General features: G+C 46.2%; 1 protein-coding gene across 1 annotated transcript in view; it reads right to left on the reverse strand.

Moving 5' to 3' along the window:
- ONECUT3 (one cut homeobox 3) overlaps window positions 1–21,178 on the reverse strand; it is a 180,050-nt gene that overhangs the window by 155,860 nt on the left and 3,012 nt on the right. The gene's annotated exons all lie outside the window — the stretch shown is intronic.

Genomic DNA, 21,178 nt, shown 5'->3' on the forward strand with positions numbered 1-21,178 from the left:
GAAAATCATTTCTAATAATTACCTCGAGCTGTTGGTCTTACTTTTTCCTCAGTAAAGCAACATCTATTTACAAAGTCTTCCATTGCCACCTCTCTACTTATAAAATATAATTACACTAAACATTTCTACTTTTCTCCTGTTGTTGGCTATATTTTTATTCCCCCAAAATGAAAAAGGTCCACATGTAGCACTCTTCATTTATTAGGTTCTTAAAATCTTAAACAATCCTTTGGATGACGTTTTGCTGCCATGTTATTCTCTCATTACTGTCGTTAATTTGCTTCAAATGTCTTTTACATTCTTTAGTACACTCAAAACATATCTGCTTGTTTCCATCCAGCTCACACCATTCAAGTTATGGACACAGCACCTACATAGATTTCAAGGTAGCTCAACAACATCCTCTGGTATATTTCATATTATTATCAAAAAATATATGTTTAATACACCGCACATTCCATCTTCAAAGTTTGAATCACTAACGCCCGTTTCCGTTTTTATTACATGTATTATTAATTTTGTTAAAGGCTGCTCTTTAAAACGTTAAACTTTTAGTTATGCACTTCTACCTACCCCCAGCTATTTCGAATTCAAGCTGTAACCATGGTATGGTGACTTTTGCCCAAATATTCCATCATCAGCACTCAAGGTCTGTTGTTACCAAATTTAAAATAGAACATTGTATACTATATCTCGTTGAGAAGTATGTTTAATTTTATGCGTGTCGTGGTGTTGAAAAGGTCATCTGTAGTTGTTGGGTATATCAGGTTTCTCAAAACATTAACTGAAAGCCTCCTGCTCTTTTAAAACATGGTATCAGCAGCTTTCATTTCTACACCAGTTATCCTGCTTTTCTGACCCACAATATTCACACTATTTTTGGGAGCTTTTCATCACTCACCACCCTATCACATAATAGTCCTCAATTCACCATTTATGTCCGGTTTGTGGTAAATGCAGACTATGCATTTCCCTTACGTGTATATTATTCTCATGTTTAGGATTGTAGATTTTTTTGTTAAAAAATACTTATGGGTCTTAGGTTGCCAAGTGTTTGTTGCTCCCTCTATGCTAGCATCAATGGGGATAATCCTCACCCTGTCTATGTTAAAGCAATTATTTTCACACTGTTTCAACTTTTTCTGTGCCCCAATGTGCTATTCTCTTGTAATGTGTGAGACAAAGAACAGGGATGTTCATAATGTCATTGCATGTTACACATTACATGTAAGAGGTAAAGCAAGGATTAGTCAAAAAGGTTAAAGTGTCCTAGTGTTTGTTTACAGTTTTTATGTGCTATAGACAGATGAACATTAAACACATAGGGCCTGATTCAGACCTTGGCGGACGGCGGAGGCCGTCCGCCAAGGTTCCGCCGCCGAATGACCGCACCGCGGTCAAAAGACCGCAGCGGCCATTCAGACATTTCCGCTGGGCCGGCGGGCGCTCTCCAAAAGAGCGCCCGCCGGCCCAGCAGAAATGCCCCTGCAACGAGGACGCCGGCTCAGAATTGAGCCGGCGTAGTTGCAGGGGTGCGACGGGTGCAGTTGCACCCGTCGCGTATTTCAGTGTCTGCAAAGCAGACACTGAAATACTTTGCGGGGCCCTCTTACGGGGGCCCCGCGGCACCCCCTACCGCCATCCTGTTCATGGCGGGTTTCCCGCCATGAACAGGATGGCGGTAGGGGGTGTCTGAATCCCCATGGCGGCGGAGCGCGCTCCGCCGCCATGGAGGATTCATTGGGGCAGCGGTAAACCGGCGGGAGACCGCCGGTTTACCCTTTCTGACCGCGGCTGAACCGCTGCGGTCAGAATGCCCTCGGGAGCACCGCCAGCCTGTTGGCGGTGCTCCCGTGGTCGGTGACCCTGGCGGTCACCGGCCGCCAGGGTCAGAATGACCCCCATAGTGTTAAAGTTTCATTGATTGCGTTACCAGAAAATTCTACAAAAATGTCAAAGACCTTCACGGACCGTTAGGGATTTTTCTCATCACAATGCTAAAAAATACAAAACATTTAAGCCACTTAACGTCCTGTCGCTCTTTGGTTTTAATTCATAAAGCATGGGAATAGTATAGCAATACTGAATGATATCCTGTAATTCACTGGGATTACATAATTTCTGAAAGATAATACATATTTCGACAACACAACTATTCGTAAAATAGAAATTGTGAACTGTGTATCCTATGTTATGTTACAGTGATTTGTTGGAAACATCAAACATCATTAGTTCCAATGTATTTGAAAGGGCGTGAGTAAGTGCTGATATGTGTGTATGTGTACGTGTGTGTCAGAATTCAGACTGGTGTTTCCTGCTAATGTCCTTTTTCAAGTACTAAATGCTCTTATAGGAGAAGGGCCTTTTAGAGTGTAAGAGCAATAGTCTCATTCCATTATTCTAAGTCATGCTTACACGGACACACAAGAAATACTGAGCAGGGTGAAAGTGAGTTAGTAGGGAAAAATACATTAAAGCAGATAAGGAAGGTGATAGTGAGGGCTAAACATGTCTGCCTCTTTCATTCTTAAGGAGAACTGAAGTGACTAGAGAAATGAGAAGGGAGAAATGAACAGAGTAGTCTAACTAGCAGTCTGGTAGAGCATAACCCAAAAAATGCATTCAAGGATTACATGAAATGTAGGATTTGCTGGTGGGACTCCTGCTGACATTTTTCTGTCCCCAAACTGGGTTTGTCTTGTCTACTGGCCAGGGTTTCAAATAGGAAAAGAGTGTTTGGGGTGCGCTGGAAAAAGATGGTAGCGCTGAGGTACCTCATGTCACTCAGACCAGCTTAAGAAGGGCCCAGTTCCTCTCTTCAGTTTACAGCAGATGTCTTAAAAACACACACAGGAATATTCAGGGCAATAATCATTGACAAGAGGGACCCGCAGAACACATAAAAGTGATGCCAGGTTAAACGGTAACTCAGATGGGTGAAGGCATGGCAGAATCTCAGTGCGAGGTAGATTTGGGTAGAGGGATGCGAGCGAGACAGAATAAAACTGCAAACATCTTCAGCTTTGCAAACATGGTGGTCAGATTCATTAGGCATGCAGAAGAATCTCGCCCGCATAGCTGCGCAGGTTAGAAAGCAGTAGAGATTGGTTCCTTTACTTGAGGTTTCTGTTTTAACATGCACAGAGGGTGGTCTGTGCCATAAAGAGCTCCCTTCAGGGATGTCTTATTAGGGGTAGTGAGGCAGCTGTGTCCCGTCTATAGGAAGATGAAGATGCGGGTACGCAGAGCAATTTCTATTGTAGCCAATTAATGAAGGGTGGAATTTTAGTAGCATTTCCAGAAACGTTGTCAGGATTAAACAAATGGTTGGCTAGACATCCCAGCCCCACTAGGTGATGTTGGACAGGTATTGTTCATCAGAAGGAAAGAATACCGCCTGCTGTACCCTACCGTCCATTACAGAGGTAGTGAAGGCAAAGCAGCAGCACTAACTTTCTTTACCTTGGGATGAGGTAAGCACTGTGGCCAGATCCTCTCGGAATCTACACTAATACTTCATTAATAATTCTTGGCACGTTCTTCTTTGCGCCATTGATATCTGGTTTGAGGGTTCCGCTGCAGTGGTTATTTCTCTAGCAAACCACTGATACTGTGGAAAAAAAAACGACTGGATAAAACATTGGTGCAAGTAGGGCGGTTTTTAGCTATGGGCACTTGGTTAATCCTTCAGGAAACGAGTTTGTCCATACTGATGCATTAGGCAGAATAGAGAATGATTCAGAGATGACTCTGAGCAGCTTAGCATGGTGTTTCAAGTAAGAAGATGGGTAAGATTTTTAAAAAATCTAAGTAGTTTGTCTTTATAGTTCGGTTGCCCTAAATGATGCAGGCAGGGCAAGAGTTCAGGTTGCAGTACATGGTTAGGAGCTGCACAACAGAGAAAAACAACAGCTAATCTCAATGGATGCGCCACAGATCCAATGCAAATACTCAGTCAGGCTTTTTCCAAGGCGTGTCTAGTGAATAAGGAGCGGCTAGTGTTTTCACTCGCAGCACTGTACATGTTTCCGTATAAAATTGAGGTCTTGGGCACTAGGACTGAAGGACTCTGCAGCATCCTTCGCGCTTCTTTAATAGGGTGGTCGTATAGAAGCTGGATTCAAGGGTACAGATACAGCTTGTTACAATTCTTTTTCGAAGTCAGTAAATACGGAGGTTTCAATGAGGTACTTACCTCAGAGGGATTATCTATTGTATTCCATTTTATGGAATACTATGAAAATTGTGCACTATCAACTTTATGATGGTAAAATGGTAAGATCAAAGCTGGAAACTGCCACATCGTAATAAATCGTACAGCTCTTGTTCTCCTGCATGGTAATTGTGAGTCTGTGGATGTTCAGTGAGGAGGGCAGTGAATTTGGGACCAGATCTACAATGTTTTGGCAGAGGGCAACGCCACAAGCTTTTTTGCTGCGCTAGCCTGCGTCAAAACTAAATGGCAGGAATCTAGGAGATACAGCGCATTTCTGTCCTTTTCTCCTGCGCTGGCACACAAATTGCTGCCCTGAGCCAACGCAGGCACCCTTGCACCATCGCGGGGAGGACTGTTTTTGTGCAGGAAGGGGTACCTGGCATGTGTTCTCTCAGAATGCTTTCAGACCAGTCTTCGGGTGCAGCCGGTGTCCTTTGCCAGGAAGCACTGACACTCACTGCTGCACAGGGTTACTTTAGCTCTAGTGGATATATCATCTCAGTGCCAGAATCCGCCCATAGCTCTACCTTTCCGGCAGTGGAGCTTCTCATGGTAGGGAGTTGCCTGAGCGGAGATGGTTGCTCAGATTGGATGCACCAGGCTTCTAAACAGTCAGAGAGGAGGCAGGCATCTTGTCCATTCTGGCAGTTACAAACGTTTATATTACCTCGTATTTGTGCTTCCGCTCCAGCCTTCAGTCAAAGCTCCAGACCCCTGCTTTCAATAATCAAATCCTCTCCTTAGCTCCCATTTGTTGATCCGAGCAGAAGCTTTCATGCTCCATTCTTCAGACCACCCTACCTCAGCTGGAGGACTGGGCCACGTCACAGTGTGCTATCAAGGAGGATCTATTGTTAGCTATCAAGGCCGATATCACATGATGAGACATCCATTGAGCAAACCCTCATCATGAACTTGGTGCGGCAAAATGGCTACAAGGCAACTGTACCAGACATGGTAATAACATTAAATATATGTATGTTTTATTCCTACTTGAAGACTTTTTTATATAGCACTTTATATCACACTTCTGTCATTTCTTAGCACTGTACAAAAATATCACGAGAATGTAAAGATGGGCAGAAGAAGGCATATAGTTCAAAACGTAAAACCTAACAATGCTCATGTCCCTGTTGATTTTCTAGGTGTGTTAGCTGCGCGCTGGAAGATTAAGGGCTTGTTAGCATCAAACCACTGACACCTACCCGAGTACAGAACAGAGTGTAGAAGACATGAGAAAAAAGCACTGACAAAGCCAAGAGGCTTCATCTTTGTACTTAGCCAATGGTTTTTCAGCGATGGGCCACCTTTTAACGATGCTGTACAGCTACAATGCCCCGTCTGACTTATTTTATTAGCATGCACAACACGTGCCTACAAAATGACTCAGACACTTTTTATTTACCAATCTGAGTTTGATCGGTAAGTTTAAAAAAAAGGTGTCTCTGTTTTCTTTGTTGAGGCACAGTTGGGGAAAAGCAACAGGGAGGGTGAGAGTGGGGATAAAGCAACAGAGGGTGAGGCTGGGAAAGGAATCAAGGTGGGGCGAAGTAACGTGGGGCGGAAGCAACACAGAAAGTACAACAAAGGGTGTAGGGGAGAAGCACACTAATGGAAGAGAGCAACATGGAGCATGGCAGAGGGGGGAAGAAGTACACGAGGGAGACAGCTGGAAAACACATGCACTCTTGTGGAGTGCTTAACCAAAAAGAAAATGTAGTGCTTCAAAGGTGTGTATATACTCCTGGAGAGGGGCAAACATAGGCAGAGTAAGTAAAACCCACACAAGCTGATGAATAAAAATCATACAAGGAAGACGGACAGGAAGGCCTACTGGCATGATTATTTCCTACATATATGTCCAATCTGAAAAAGAAAAAGGCTCTAGGTCCGTTAAACAACTTGCAGTTAATTCGCTACTGTTGGTACACTGTTTACAGTTCTTACTTCTAGTATTTAATGACATTTATAAAGCACTCTACACTTTACTGGGGTCTATAGATGCTTGTTTTAAAAGTGCTAGGGCTGTAAAATCAAGAAGGTGACTAACGTGAGGTTTTGGTTTCTTAGACAGTCAAAGAGAAGTTGACCTCCCCTAGAAAAGAAGGAAGACAGTTCCAAGTGTATATGTTTGTGTGGCAAATCACAGACCTTTCATCTTTAATTCATAAGGAGGAAGCAGCAGTAGACTGAAGTTTTCATTTTGGAGGAGTAAGGCAAGGTGATAATTGTGGGTACCAAATAGTGCTTGCCAGAGCTGAAAACATTTAAACGCCAAAGAAGTATGTTTGCAAAGAATTTCAGCACAAACCGGCAGCCAATAAAGATGCTTCTGCACTTTGGAAACATAATCACTATTTATTCAGCCAGCAAGTAGACCAACAGCACCACAAGAAATGCCCACTGTATGTATGGAATTTGACAGCACAGCTGGCAAACAGAACTACTGCATACAATTTAGAGAGAGGGGGATTTGTGGGTGCTGCTTTCAACCATTGGCTTTCTGTAACCAGACCAGACAATCATTGACTTCAGACTTTGTCAATCACCTCTTGGCTGAGCCTCTTATAGTACTCATCTCTCATCTAATGCTATGGGCTCTTTGGGTGTATCCTTTCACTTCCACTCCAGTGCTTGCATTGAACTGCACGAGAGAATACTTTACAGATGTAGCCTTATTTGCCTGCCCCCGTTGGCTCCTTCATGGGTGTCTAGCTTTAATATGCGAACACTGTAAGCAACAGTCAATCCTGACAGACGGAGATAAGAAAGAGCCAAAACAAACCCACTGACATGGTTTACTGAGAAATGGAACCAACCAAAAGTGACTTTGAATGTGTTCAGTGTCATCATTTAAGAGGTCAAATACCACAGATAACTCTAGAACTCCAAGGAGAATGCAGGCCCCCGAGTACCATCCCAAAATTTCAGTAATTCTAACTCAGATCCACACCTTGATCTGACTGCAGACTATACAAAAAAGAAATGGTGATGGTTGTCCTTAAAGATCTGATGCTGATGGACCATAGTTTTCGAAAACCTTGACAATTATGAGGGGGCAATAATAGTGAACATGGCCAGGGTTTGGTGATCAAAGTTGATCTTTTTCAGAAGGGATATAACCACATCCTCTTTGATGCAACCCAAGAGGTAAGGGATTTGTTAACCACTGTGGTGACAAATGGTCCCCTAAGGGCAGTCTGACTGTTTTTTAATAGCCAGGCTCCAGAAGGCTCTAGTCAGGACTCTATAGAGGGCAGTTTCCTCAAAAAGGTAGCAACATCAATTGAGGCAGATGTCAGACTACATTCAGGAAAAAAAGATCTAAGGACATTTTTATGACGCTGTGTGCACTTGACAGCGGACCCTGCTTATCACTCACTGAGCTTCCCCATCTTAATAATTCTAGAAAAATAAAAATATTTAACATTAGCACATAGTTGTTGTAAGTGACGGGAAGCTTTACATGAACTTTGCAAGGATCTTTACTGGATAAAATGTGTTTTTTTCTGAATAACTCTTCTAAGTTCTGGTCTTATTTATTGCTCTCTTATACTTTGATATGTAAGGTGAGATAATGGCACCATAGGTGTTGACCCTTCTGTTCTGTAGGCAGTAGCAGTTCAGCGATAAGCAGTGTAAGACTAATGGGATTTATGTTTTTGCCTTCTCCAGATGGCATAGTGAGTAGAAGGTAAAAGTCAAAGGCAGGAATCACATGTACACAGAAAAAAAAGCATGATCGGAACAGACAGAAAGGGACATCAAAATTACTGTGGAGATATAACAAGAGATATATGATGCGCCCATGTTGCCACCAAGTGGATAAGTCAGATTAATGAAAACTGATGTTAGACTGTTCTCAAGAAATAATATTAAGACTCACTAACAGTATCCAAGGGACCATACACCAGGCATTTATAGCTAAGTGTGTGTTAAAGTATTGAAATTAACAACTAGGGAAGGTTGGATGTCAACTAACTCTTGTAGAAGGCCTATATGGTGAGTGGGATTCTATATACAAACATCCAACACCAGGAGCTACTACTTTTAATGCCTCTTTAGTTGTTTGTGCTAGCCAATCAGAGGGCTTCTTGTGCAAGAACGGAATGGCAGGATGAAACAAACCTACCTTGTAGTCAACAAACAGGCCTCCCCTGGTGGAGATGGCCAGTAGCAGCGAGGACTGGAAATCCATCAAAACAAGCATGGGGAAATATGCTTGATCCTGAGGAACAATCTTCCAGATAGGGTCTGGGTAACCTGGTCGACGAGGGCAGTAGGAGAGGTACTACCTTCAATGTCAGTTTAGTTGTGTACACTGCTCATTGAGTGACAAGAGTGTGGTAGAATAATACAATTGTGACTTCTTAGTAGATGGTGGCCTCCACGAAACGAGGAGGGTGTAACATCCAAAGATCTTGAAGAACGAGGGGCACTTCCGAAGGGGTAAGGAATAGTTTGTCTTATGAGCTTTAATTAGATTTGAGGTTAAGTGAGGGAATAAGACATTATGAGAAGGAAGACAATGAAAATGATTACTAACGAGAATTTAGCACACCTGAGCTAAGGGTTCTTGAAACAACATCCTGCACCAAACAGCAGCTAACTGTAAAATATCTGTATCTAAAAACTGATGGATCAAATGCTTGCATTTATCAAGTGGCCGAGATGGATTCAAGGATTCCAGCCACCACTTTTTTTTTAACACTTCAGTGTGACAACCTCATTGGGTTGGGTAAGCCCACCCCTGCATCCCATGCACACTTTGCCACTGGAACCACGCTTTATTTTACTGATTGGCCATAAGAAGGGTGAAACCGTTCTTGGGTTCCTTGTGTTCCAGTTCAGGGAGGAATTGGGTTGGCAGTTCAGACTGAACTGTTCTATATGGAGGAAGGTCAAGACTGATCTTCATTATGGCTGGGTCCAAAATGAGGTGGCATTGAATGCAAGATAATGATGGACTGGTGTATGGTTCCGAGTAGTTAGCAGTGGCTGAGATTTATACAAGCATTCCATCCATCATTTTTTGCATCCTTTGCTACACTGCCAGCTGTGCCCAACTGTTAAGGTATAGCAGAGGATACAACAAAAGTCCTGATGGCAGTATGATATAAGCACACCAGAGCACATGGCGGTCCCTGAGGTGCAGCCTCAGAAATTACTGGACTCTTCATCTCCAACTCAAGATGCACTCAGGAGGCAGCCTCCACATGAGCATTCAACAAACTGTTTATAACCATCAGGGGAGAGCAGAGAGGACGTGAAGTCTAGGAAGGCAAACATGGTGGAGCAGGTACGATTCTGAGCATCAACCTTCCACATAGGCATTGAGACACCCAGTGTGCCAGAGCACACTGGGTGTGAGGCACTTTCCAGTTCTCGTACGAGAAGGCCTGCAAAAATGGTTCAGGGAAATTTTCGCGAATGCCTTGTTGTCTGCACTGCTCTTAGTACCATATGAGCAGGCATGCTGAGGCATGCATCAGCAGCATTGAAGAAGTCACCCAAAATAAGGGAACTAACATTCTGAGTTGTCGCAAGGATGGGCACCAACAGTAGCCAGATCTGGTTCCCAAGAGAGTTGAGATGGAGACACTAAAATGTTAGCTAGCCCAGAGATAGCTGTCCTAGATTTAGGAGCTTTAAACCACAATCATCTAGCAGCAATCAGTGTGTCTGGGGGTCTCCTTGCTGACCGCACTGGAGCACCAACAGACCTTCAGCAGAGGTATAGTTTGGGTCTCATAGATGAATGCATGAGAGATACCAACAGCCTGGCAGCATCGGTATAGTTTAGTTCACCTATTTAATGGAGCGCGCGACAGCAAGAGCCAAGCAGCCTGGGTATGGTTACGCACTCTCACTGGTGACAATGGAGACGGCGAGAGGTTGCTGGAATGGGTATGGTTTTGGTTTGCTAGATGATGGTATTGGAGCCAGACAGAGCTAGCCAGCATGGATTTGGATTGGGTCTTAGAGCTGATGGAGCTGATGAACACAAGAACCAAGTAACATAGGGGTGGTCTGAGTCTTCTAACTGACGGAGATGATGAAAGCAAGAGCCAAGTCGCAACAGTATGGTTTGTGTCTCCTACCTAGCAGCAATGGAGGTAGCGAGAGACAGACAGCATTTTTGGAAAATTAGTTTTATTGAGTTTTTAATAATTTGTGGCAAGTGTGGAAATTACAAACAGACATGCCATAACATTGAAAGATGAAGTGAGGATGTACAAGCATGGCAAGCAGTTCAAATAACAACAGTAAAGTCACAGAGATGCACAATTCAGTCATGTAGTACTGTGGTTCGAGCAGTTGGACGTAAACATTTCTTCTGTGCACAGTTGTACCGTGCAAGGGTTGAGATGCAATAATCCCAGGTGCCCCATTATTGTGGGTGTAGTGTGGAAAACCTCTGTTGCCAACAGCAGGGATAAAAAAAAACTGGGAAGTTACAAGGAGAGGAGAATACCAAGGGAGGGGGCAGCACAAGCAAAATTGCTGAGGGAGCATGCAGGAGGAGAGGGGGGAACATGAGTGGAGGGTTGTGGGTGGCAGGGATGGCTGGGGTGGGAACTGCTTGGGGAGCCCAGTTGACCTCCCCAGCTTTGTTGAGGGAGAGAAGGACGCTAGCCTTGTGGGAAGGGGGGAGCATGAAACTGGTGATGTTGAGGGGCAAGGCATTGGCAGGACATCGTCACAGGGAATCATGGGGAAGGGGGATATTCTCAAATTAGCGAGCCATGGACAGCATATGTACGTTTTGGGTCTCTTAGCTAATGGCACTGGAGACAGTGAGAGATGGACAGCATGGATATGTTTGGGTCTCCTAGCTGGTGGCACTATAGACAGAGAAAGATAGAATGGGTATAGTTTGGGTCTCCTGGCTGTTGGCGATGGAGGCAATGAGAGACGGACAGCATGGGTATGGGTTGGGTGTCTCACTAGTGCCACTGGAGACTGCGAGAGACAGACAGCATATTTGTGGTTTGGGTGTCCTAGCTGGTGGAGCTGGAGACAGACAGCGTGGTTATGGTTTGGGACTCCTAGCTGGTGCAGCAGGAGCCAGGGAGAGATGGACAGCATGGTTATGGTTTGGGTCTCTTAGCTGGTGGAGCAGGGGAGACCGAGAGGCGGATAGCGTGGTTAATCAATCAATTAATCAAAAAATGTATAGAGCGCGCTACTCACCCATAAGGGTCTCAAGACGCTGGGGGGGGGAGTTAATAGGGGGGGCAGGCTGACATTTTACTGGTCGAAAAGCCATGTTTTGAGGTGTTTTCTGAAGGACAGGAGGTCCTGGGTCTTGTGAAGGTTGGTGGGGATGGAGTGCCAGGTTTTGGGGGCGAGGTAGGAGAAGGATCTGCCTCTGGAGGTGGTGCGTTGGATGCAGGGGACTGTGGCGAGGGCGAGGGCGGCGGAGCGGAGGTGGCGAGTGGGAATGTGGAAGTTCACTCTTTCGTTGAGGTAGGCTGGTCCAGTGTTGTGGAGGGATTTGTGTGCATGGATGAGGACTTTGAACATGACCCTTTTGTCGATAGGAAGCCAGTGAAGGGATCTGAGGTGGGCGGAGATGTGTTCATGGCATGGGAGGTTCAAGATGAGGCGTGCGGCTGCGTTCTGGATCCTCTGGAGTTTCTGCTGAAGCCTGACTGTGGTGCCAGTGTAGAGGGCGTTTCCATAGTCTAGCCTGCTGCTGATGAGTGCATGGGTGACGGTCTTTCTGGTTTCTATGGGTATCCATTTGAAGGTTTTTCGCAGCATGCGGAGGGTGTTGAAACAGGAGGAGGTGATATAGTTGATTTGCTGGGTCATGGAGAGAGAAGAATCTAAGATGACGCCGAGGTTGCGTGCGTGGGTGGTGGGTGTTGGGGGTGATCCTAGGGCGGTCGGCCACCAGGAGTTGTCCCATATTGTTATGCTGGCGCCGAAGATGATGATTTCAGTTTTGTTGGAGTTTAGTTTGAGGTGGCTTGCTGTCATCCATTTGGCGGTGTCTAGTAGTCTGGCGTGGAGGTTGGTCTTGGCGGTGGTGGGGTTCCTGGTGAGGGAGATGATGAGCTGGGTGTCGTCTGCGTAGGATATGATGGTGATTCCATGTGGGCGGAGGATGTTGGCGAGCGGGGCCATGTAAATGTTGAAAAGGGTGGGGCTGAGGGATGACCCTTGGGGAACTCCGCAGATGATCTTGGTTGCTGGGGATTGGAAGGGAGGGAGGCGGACTTTCTGGGTCCTTTCGGCGAGGAAGGAGGCGAGCCAGTCCAGGGCCTTGTGTCGGATTCCTGCGTCGTAGAGGCGTGTACGGAGTATTTGGTGGCAGACAGTGTTGAAGGTTGCGGAGAGATCCAGGAGGATGAGTGCGACGGTCTCGCCCTTGTCGACTCTGGTTCTGATGTCGTCAGTAGAGGGGATGAGGGCGGTCTCAGTGCTGTGGTTCTTGCGGAATCCAGACTGGGAGGCGTTGAGTGCGTTGTTTTCCTCTAGGAAGTGAGACAGGTGGGCGTTCACTAACTTCTCAGTGACCTTGGCGGGGAAGGGGAGAAGAGAAATTGGGCCGTAGTTCGTGAGGTCATCAGGGTCTGCTTTGGGTTTTTTCAGGAATGCGGTTACTTCTGCGTGCTTCTAGGAGTCTGGGAAGGTGGCGGCGTCAAAGGAGCTGTTGATTACGGCGCAAAGCTTGGGAGCGATGGATGGGCTGGCCTTGTTGAAGATGCGGTGGGGGCAGGGGTCCAAGGGGGAGCCTGAGTGGATGGAATTCATGTTTTTTTTGGTTTCTTCGTCGTTGGTAGGGGCCCAGGTGTTAGTAGGTTGGGGAGGGGGGGTGTTGTTGTTAGTCGTGTCGGTGGTGGAGGTGGTGGGTGCTGGTGGTGTGAAGCTGTTGTGTATGTCTAAAATTTTGAGGTGGAAGTGGTTGGAGAGGGAGTTGCAGAGGTTTTGTGTGTGAGTGGGGCCGATGTTGCAGGATTTGGGTTTGGTGAGCTCTTTGCTGATGGTAAAGAGTTCCTTGCTGTTATGTGAGTTATTGTCTATGCGTTCCTTGTAGTAAGCCCTTTTGGTGGTCCGTATGAGTTGGTGATGTTTGCGTATGGTGGTTTTGAGAGTGGAGAAGTTGGCCATTGAGGGTTCCTGGCGCCAAGCTTTCTCGGTTTTGCTTTGGTTATGGTTTGGATCTCTTAGCTGGTGGAGCAGGAGACACCGAGAGGCGGACAGTGTGGTTATGGTTTGGGTCTCTTAGCTGGTGGAGCAGGAGACACCGAGAGGCAGACAGCGTGGTTATGGTTTGGGTCTCTTAGCTGGTGGAGCAGGGGAGAACGAGTGGCGGACAGCGTGGTTATGGTTTAGGTCTCTTGGGTGGCGGAGTTGGAGACAGCGAGAGATGCACAGCATGGTCATGGTTTGGGTCTCTTAGCTGGTGGAGCAGGAGCCAGGGAGAGATGGACTGCACGATCATGGTTTGGGTCTCTTACCAGGTGGAGCAGGAGACACTGAGAGGCAGACAGCGTGGTTATGGTTTGGGTCTCTTAGCTGGTGGAGCAGGAGCCAGGGAGAGATGGAAAGCATGGTTATGGTTTGGGTCTCCTAGCTAACAGAGCTGGAGACAGCGAGAGACAGCTAGCTACAAAGGGTGCAGTTTGGCTCTCCTGGCTGGTAGAGCTGGGCACAGCAAGCGCCGAACACCACGGGTAGAGATTGGGTCTGCTAGCTAGTGAAGAAGGAAACAGGCAGGGGAGAGTCAGGACACTGGTCACCAAGAACACGTTAGAGGCCTGCATGAATAATGAGTGGCTCGGCAGCACACTGGCTTGGAGCTGCCGTTAGAAAGGGAATTGGAGTGGAAAGAATAGAAAGCCAGCAATTGCGATTTTCTAGGGGGCTCAGCTTGTTTATCGATCTTCTATTTACTGACTCTAACTAATACATCACGGTGGACTGCTGAACTCCCAGTACATGGGATGCATGGAGAAGAGAAGGCTGGCACGGCGATCAGTAAGGGAGAGAAGCAGACAGGGCGTTGGACGAAAACGAAAAGAGAGGAACTGGGTTGAGATACGGAAAACTAACGGGCCAGCCGGATTGCAGAAAACAGTCATTAAATAATGGATAGGCGGATAAATGCGTGGATGAGCGGACGGAGACATCAGTATATAGGGACAATACAGTTATAAGCACACAAGTGTGTAGGAGAAAGAAAATCTAGATCGTGCCTATGACTGAATTTTGTCCTTCATCAAATCCATTGCAGATTTCAAAGCCTGAATATTGTTTTCCCAGCAGACTTTACATAGCAACATAAATCCTCATCGATTTCTTTTGCACACGTCGAATCTCTCTCTCGGCCTCTTCCAGAAACGGGGCCTCTATTTCCTGGCGGGCACCGATATATTAGCTCTAACATGCCGAGTTGTATTTTATGGAATGAGATGTAATATTTCCGCGTGCACACCTCCAACGGGGACTGGACAGGGGCACTCTTCCCAATCTCTCGAAGCCCTCACACCGCTCCTTCATCTTCCAGTGTCTGTCTCCAACCCACGCTCCTCAATACAAACATACCATGGGGTCCAGTTCGCCCGTGTGCGGCTCTTGAACAGGTTTTTTTTTACTTTCAGCCGCGGGTGCATTCCAGGTTCTTAAGCGGGTGCACAAACATAAACAAACACAGGCACACACCTCGCATTAACAGTGCACACAGGCGCACATGCTGTCTGAGCACGCACACATGCTACCCGGGCACGCACACGCACGCTTAATACCACAAAATGCGCGACCACTTCCTTCCCACAACCTTTGCAGCTTTATGGATCTGTCCTGGCAGACTGCTCCAAGGAATAGAACAATAGTAATGATCGATAAGCCCAAGATATTGTATGGGTAGATATTGTTTGATTATTTGTTCTCGGCTTTGATGGTTGTAGCGCTTCGAGTTTATGTCTCAAACTCCAGATCCAAAAAAGGAGCTACAACATATCAGCATAAGCGGTCTGTTATATGTAAAACAATATGTTCACCTTCCGGATCACTCACTCCCTCACCCACTGCATCCCCCCCTTTTTCCTCTTATTCCCATCCCTCTTTCCTCCCTCACTTAATTTCTCCCTTCACCCTCCCGTCCCTCCGCCCTCTCGCCCCTAACGATCTCCTTCCTTCATTGCCCCCGCTCTTAGGCCATGTCCTCCTGCTGCCCCTGGTCCCTTCCTTCTTCTGTCCCTCATTCGGTCCCTCCCCGTATGGCATGCTTCTTTCACTCCCTCCCCTTTTACTTCATCCTTCCCTTCTTCTTGCAATCACTTCCTCTGCTTCCTCCTCGCACCGTTTCTTTCGCCTTCACCCTCCGCGCTAATCCTTGGCGCGGCCCCTTCTCTTCCGGGCCGAGCTTCACAGGTCTGGGGGTTGCCGAGGGGTACTTTACCCATCAGGCCGCGTCCTCCACCTACGGCAGGATTTTACAATATCATATCAGTTCTGGGAATTTACAGAAAGGGTATATAGTTTTGCTCTGGAGATGGAATTCAAGCAATAATTGAAGGCACCGAGAAGGAAATCGATTGCCTTGACTGTGATGAATTAGGAATAGTAATTCGAATTTATTGATCTCAGTGGCGGAGCCCTCTCCACCCCCAAACCAATTTCACTTTCCATATAATTACAGTTTTTAATGTAATGGCTGGAATGTATTCCAAGCATATGCGTGGAATATGCATACGGGGGTATGGGCGACTCAAGCAGGGCCGCGTTCACCCCCGTGTGAGCCGAGGCTGGGTTACGCTCCGGGCCGGACCGGGCCGGGTCGGGATTTGTGGGGCTCCGGCCGCTTCGGACACCACTTCTGCCCTCTCCACCAGCCAACCTAACATTTGGGCATCATCGCTCGGGGACTTGGAACGCAATTAGCATTGATCCCTGTCCCCGCTCCGGAAAGGAGAAAGGCGAGGCATTTGCATTTGAAAGGAGATGTTTTAATTTAATATACTTAGGTGTTTTTCCTGGATCGCACCATCTTTGAGTTCTGTTCCGCTTGCTTTAGAGTGCAGCTCACCCTTCCCTCTCCCTAGGTCTTCAGTCCTCACTCCTTCCATCCTCACTGGCGGCCCCTCCTCATTTTTCTTCCTCTCGGTCCTATATATCGCCCAGTTTGTTTATCTTCTGGGCCGCAATCCCTTTCTAGGCTCTTTCATTCAAAGTGCTTTCTGTTTCACTTTAAACGTCGGGGCCACAAATGCCTCCTTTCCTGCCTTTCTCTGTTCTTTCATTTAACCTATTTTTCCTCAACAAATTTATCGCGAGACCTTCACGTATCTGCCTGTATTTTGGCAAGTTCTAATTTTCACATTACCCCAGAGATTCATTCACAACGAACTTCCATGTACCCCGAACTTACAATCACGTATGTTAGTAAAACATTACATTTTATTAAAACAATGCCACTCGCCAAGCCGGAGGTCAGTGTGATTGAGCGATAGTTGTGTTTTTAAATGTCGCACAGCCCCACCAGTCGTCGATATCGTATAACATCACAATAAAAATGACCAATCTGTGAAAGGCATTCACCAAACACCAGGCTGACAAAGGCGTTTGCCGTCTCAGATTAAAGAAGGCATCGTCTTGGAAGTGAGCATAGAAACTTTTGGGAATTTTTAGTATTCGATGATTTAAAGCATCCTTTAGAAAATTGATAGTCTCTTCGAAGGTGTTCGCGAAGTTTACATCCAGAGTCTGTTAATGAGGAGACACTGGATCATCTACACAATATTATGCATTTAATATTTGGTCAGTCAAAAAATCACTGATATTTTTAACCAGCTATTTTTTGGGAAATAGAACTATTTCCGCATACATACCTTGTGTCTTCCTGTGTGTGTGTGTGTGTGTGTGTGTGTATATATATATATATATATATATATATATATATATATATATATATATATATGATTCGTTGTTGATGCTCGAATCGTGTATGAATGTGTGTCTGTGTGCACATGTATAGACAAATATATACCTCTGAATATACGTTTCTGAGCACACAAGCGTGTGCACGCATGTGTAGTTATGTGAGACCACACTTTTAGATATGTAGGTGTATTTTCACCTCGGTGCGTATGAGTGTTTTAACTATATATATATATATATATATATATATATACACACACACACGCACACACATATAGGCACGCACACAAACGCGTGGGCATATACATACACGGATAAAAACACGTATCTGTTTGCGCGCGCTCACGTGTGTGTGAGGGAGAGTGACAGAGCGTGTGTGAGAGGTATACTGACGCCCAGCGCCTATCAATTCTAATAAAACCAGACATCCATCGAGACCTTTTCACCAGCTCATACACAGATTATTGTTTTTTTTCACGTAGAATACTTGGATACACAGAAGTAATGCCCACTGAATGTAGTATTCTCCCGCGGTAATGTTACACGCACTTCCGTTAAATGTGCAAAGTTTGCGTCTTCCTCGTGTGCTCTCTTTCTAGGGCGGTGTATGGCGTGGTACACACAATCCGCGTGTTCCCGTCCTTTAGGGTGTGAATGTGAGCGCTATATTGGCAATTAAACGCATCCAACCATAGAAGACATGTTTATGGCCCTCCTGTAATATTCCAGAGGTATCTTAAGGCAGTCACCATCCCTCAGGTGATGCCCTTTTTATTTTTTGGTGAATGGGAAATAAAACACCAACTGCTCAATTAGACTAAACAACAGAGCTACTTAAAAAGCCAATTGTGGCAGTGTTTAAATCTTTATTTACCAGAACATTGTAAAGCCAAGAACAATTTGCATTCTATTAAGTGATTTTCAATAGGGCATTGACTGGAACTAAAAGATGCCACTATGCTGCCCTAATTAAAGAGCAGCTGAATTACACTAAATGCATATGAATCCCGGGCTGCGCCAATAAATATCGCAGAGGGCTGACTTGGACAGGGGCGCGCGTGTCCCGCTTCCAGTGTGGGTGCCACGCCAGCCGGCAGGGCCACCACACAAAGCCCCAGGCGGGCGGCCACCGGCAGGAGGAAGCTCTCGGTGTCAGATCTGCACCGCTCATCAACAGGGGCGTAGCTTGGTCTGTAAGATTTTGGGAAGGGGTGGAGTGAACTTCAGATTTCCCAACAATCACGCTGGCACACAATGTTAAAATACATTATACGACGATCAGGGCGCACGAGAGGGGGCTTAAGGGGCACTGGAAAGGGAGAGGTTTGATTTTTTTAAGCCTTTCCAAAAGGTTGTCTGTGTTTGTATAACATTTCCTGGTGAAACCTGGCAGGCTCCTCACCTACCAGACAGAAAGAACCTGTACCCGCATATTTATCACAAAATACATTTATTAGCGGGACATAACACCCCTAACACCCGCGCTGAAGCTACGCTCATGCTCATCGGGCGCAGTAAGCGACAGTGAAGGTGGGCCGAGTCGCTGAAAACGATGCTGCAGGAGGCATTGCCTCCGTTCCCTGTTCAAGCTGAATTTGGTATCAAACGAGAGTCTCTTTACGTTCTACTTTCGCGAGGAGACAGATGTGCCGAGGGCGAGAAGTCCTCAGATGTACGGAAAGCCAGATAGAAACACTGCGTGGGAAGGCGGCAGCGACCGAGCTTCTATCTTTTAGGCAAACTGACACAATAAAGATAAACTACGGTTCTGGAGCACTCTGAACCTTCGGCATGAAGGACATAAGCAACAACAGGCTCTGTCTAGTGTCATTAACCGTCACCCACCATGATCCAATGACCAATTCTCCCAAATCCATCCATCCAATCTACCCACCCAACCGCATCCAATGAGTCCATCCATCGACTCACCTGTCCATCCAACCGGCAGTCTATCTACTGAACAACCAAGCTAAACATCTATTCATTCATCCGCCCAACCAACATCCACTGGGTCCAAACTCTTCCATTCATGTCAGTCCGTGCGCCAATCCCAGCCACCCACCCATTCATCCATCCATCCATTCATCCATCCGTCCAACGTTTACCCACCTATCCATCGACCAACATTTCCATCCATCTGTCCATCCGTCCCCCCAACCGTCCATCCATCCATCGATCGACTCATCCATCCATCCACACAACTGCCAAATTTCCGGGGTCTGTGCGTGATATACTGCTACAGTCCAGGTTTTTTCTGGAATTCTAGGACTTGTAGTTCTGATTTATAATGGCATAAAAAAAGACTACAAGTGCCATAATCCAAAGGAAAACCATGGACTGCAGCAGCACATCACGCATGGAACTAGGAAACTTGACAGGGCTGCATCCATCCACCCAAGCGCCCCCCATCATACACTTTGTATCTTCAGGGGCAGGCGGTGATACTTTGGAGATTTTTCACAAGTAACCTTTGCTGGAGTTGGGATCGCGACAGATTGGGTAAACGTGCAATGTTATCCCCAATTATCCCGCAAACCACGGGCGTGCGGGGGAGAGAGGCACAGTCCATCTAACACTGGGTTATGTTTCACACCACTAGAACACGTCAAGCATGAGCAAAAAAAAGCATAGATCATACGCTTGTACCCGTGTAAACGCAAGTACACCCTCGCGCATCCAGGTACAGACACACACAGACAGGTCTCCTCTCTAATCTCTCTTTCTTCAATCCCACACCCACAGCGAGGCCCCTCGTGCCCATTAAAGGGACGACGCCGTGCAACGGCCGAGAGGTCCCCCTAACGTCGGTGCTCCGATGGGCCATAGATAATTGATTGGATGTGTCATTTGTAAAGTGAAGGGCCATAATATCGATTAGTTGGCTGGAGGAGCAGCTGAGTTGTGACCCGCTCAGCTGCCTCCAAGAGCAGGCCTTTCCCCACACATCCTGCTGGCTGAGACAAAGAGAGGACGGAGCGCGGCTCAGCATCCCTGGTTACTGCGTGACCTGTGACACGGCCACCCCTGGCCAGCAGCCGGCTAGCAGCCTGAGGTGGGCACGGAGGGAGGGGGCGTGGCCAGATAGGGGACGGCACACTCTCGACGACTCACTGAAATACAGATTCTGACAAAGGAGGACGCTGTGAAACGATTCCAACCTTCCTAGTACCACAAACCACCACAGCCCCGGATGCAGAGGGGCCATCAGATGGACTGATAATATGCAGTGTGTCCAGCGGCACGCTGAACGGAGGCCATTTCCCAGGGCCGAACCATGATGCACGATTCTGTGTCTGTATTCCTTCCACCTGTAGGAAAGGAACCCCTGAAATACGAGCACCCCGGAAAGAATATCTACTCCTGTAAACGCTTCGGTCTCCTTAGAGAGAAACTGGGTGAAGGGGGGAGCATTCAACATCAATGGTCGCATGCACTAATATAAATATTAAATACGTAGGCACAAACAGGCGTGCATATAGAGACAGTAGCGAGTTTATCCAGACATTCACACACACACAGGAACGCGCTGTGCATGCACACAAACACACGCCAGCACTTTATCAGTGTGTGTGATACATATGCAGCAATGTGTATATATATAATAATATATTTATACACAGACACCGTGTCTATGAGTGTAAATATGATACATATTCACCGAGGCATCGGTTTGTAAGTGTAGTTATAATACATAATATACACACACACGGCTCGTGTTTATCAGCGTAGATATGAAGATATGATACATGTGATACATACAGGCATCGTGTTAATGAGCATAGATATGAAACACATATACAGAGAGAGGCACCGTGTTTATGAGTATATATATATATATATATATATATATATATATATATATATATATATATATGTATATATATATATATATACATATATATATATATATACGCACACATATAATACACACAGGTATCATGTTAATGAGTGTAGCTATCATACGCATTGTATAGAGAGGCCTCGTGCTAATGCGTGTAGATATGATACATATAATACAGAGATATGTAGAGGGACCATCGTATTTATGAGTGTAGCTCAAACATACATCAT

Source organism: Pleurodeles waltl, chromosome 12, assembly GCF_031143425.1.
Source record: "Pleurodeles waltl isolate 20211129_DDA chromosome 12, aPleWal1.hap1.20221129, whole genome shotgun sequence".
Taxonomy (NCBI): Eukaryota; Metazoa; Chordata; class Amphibia; order Caudata; family Salamandridae; genus Pleurodeles; species Pleurodeles waltl.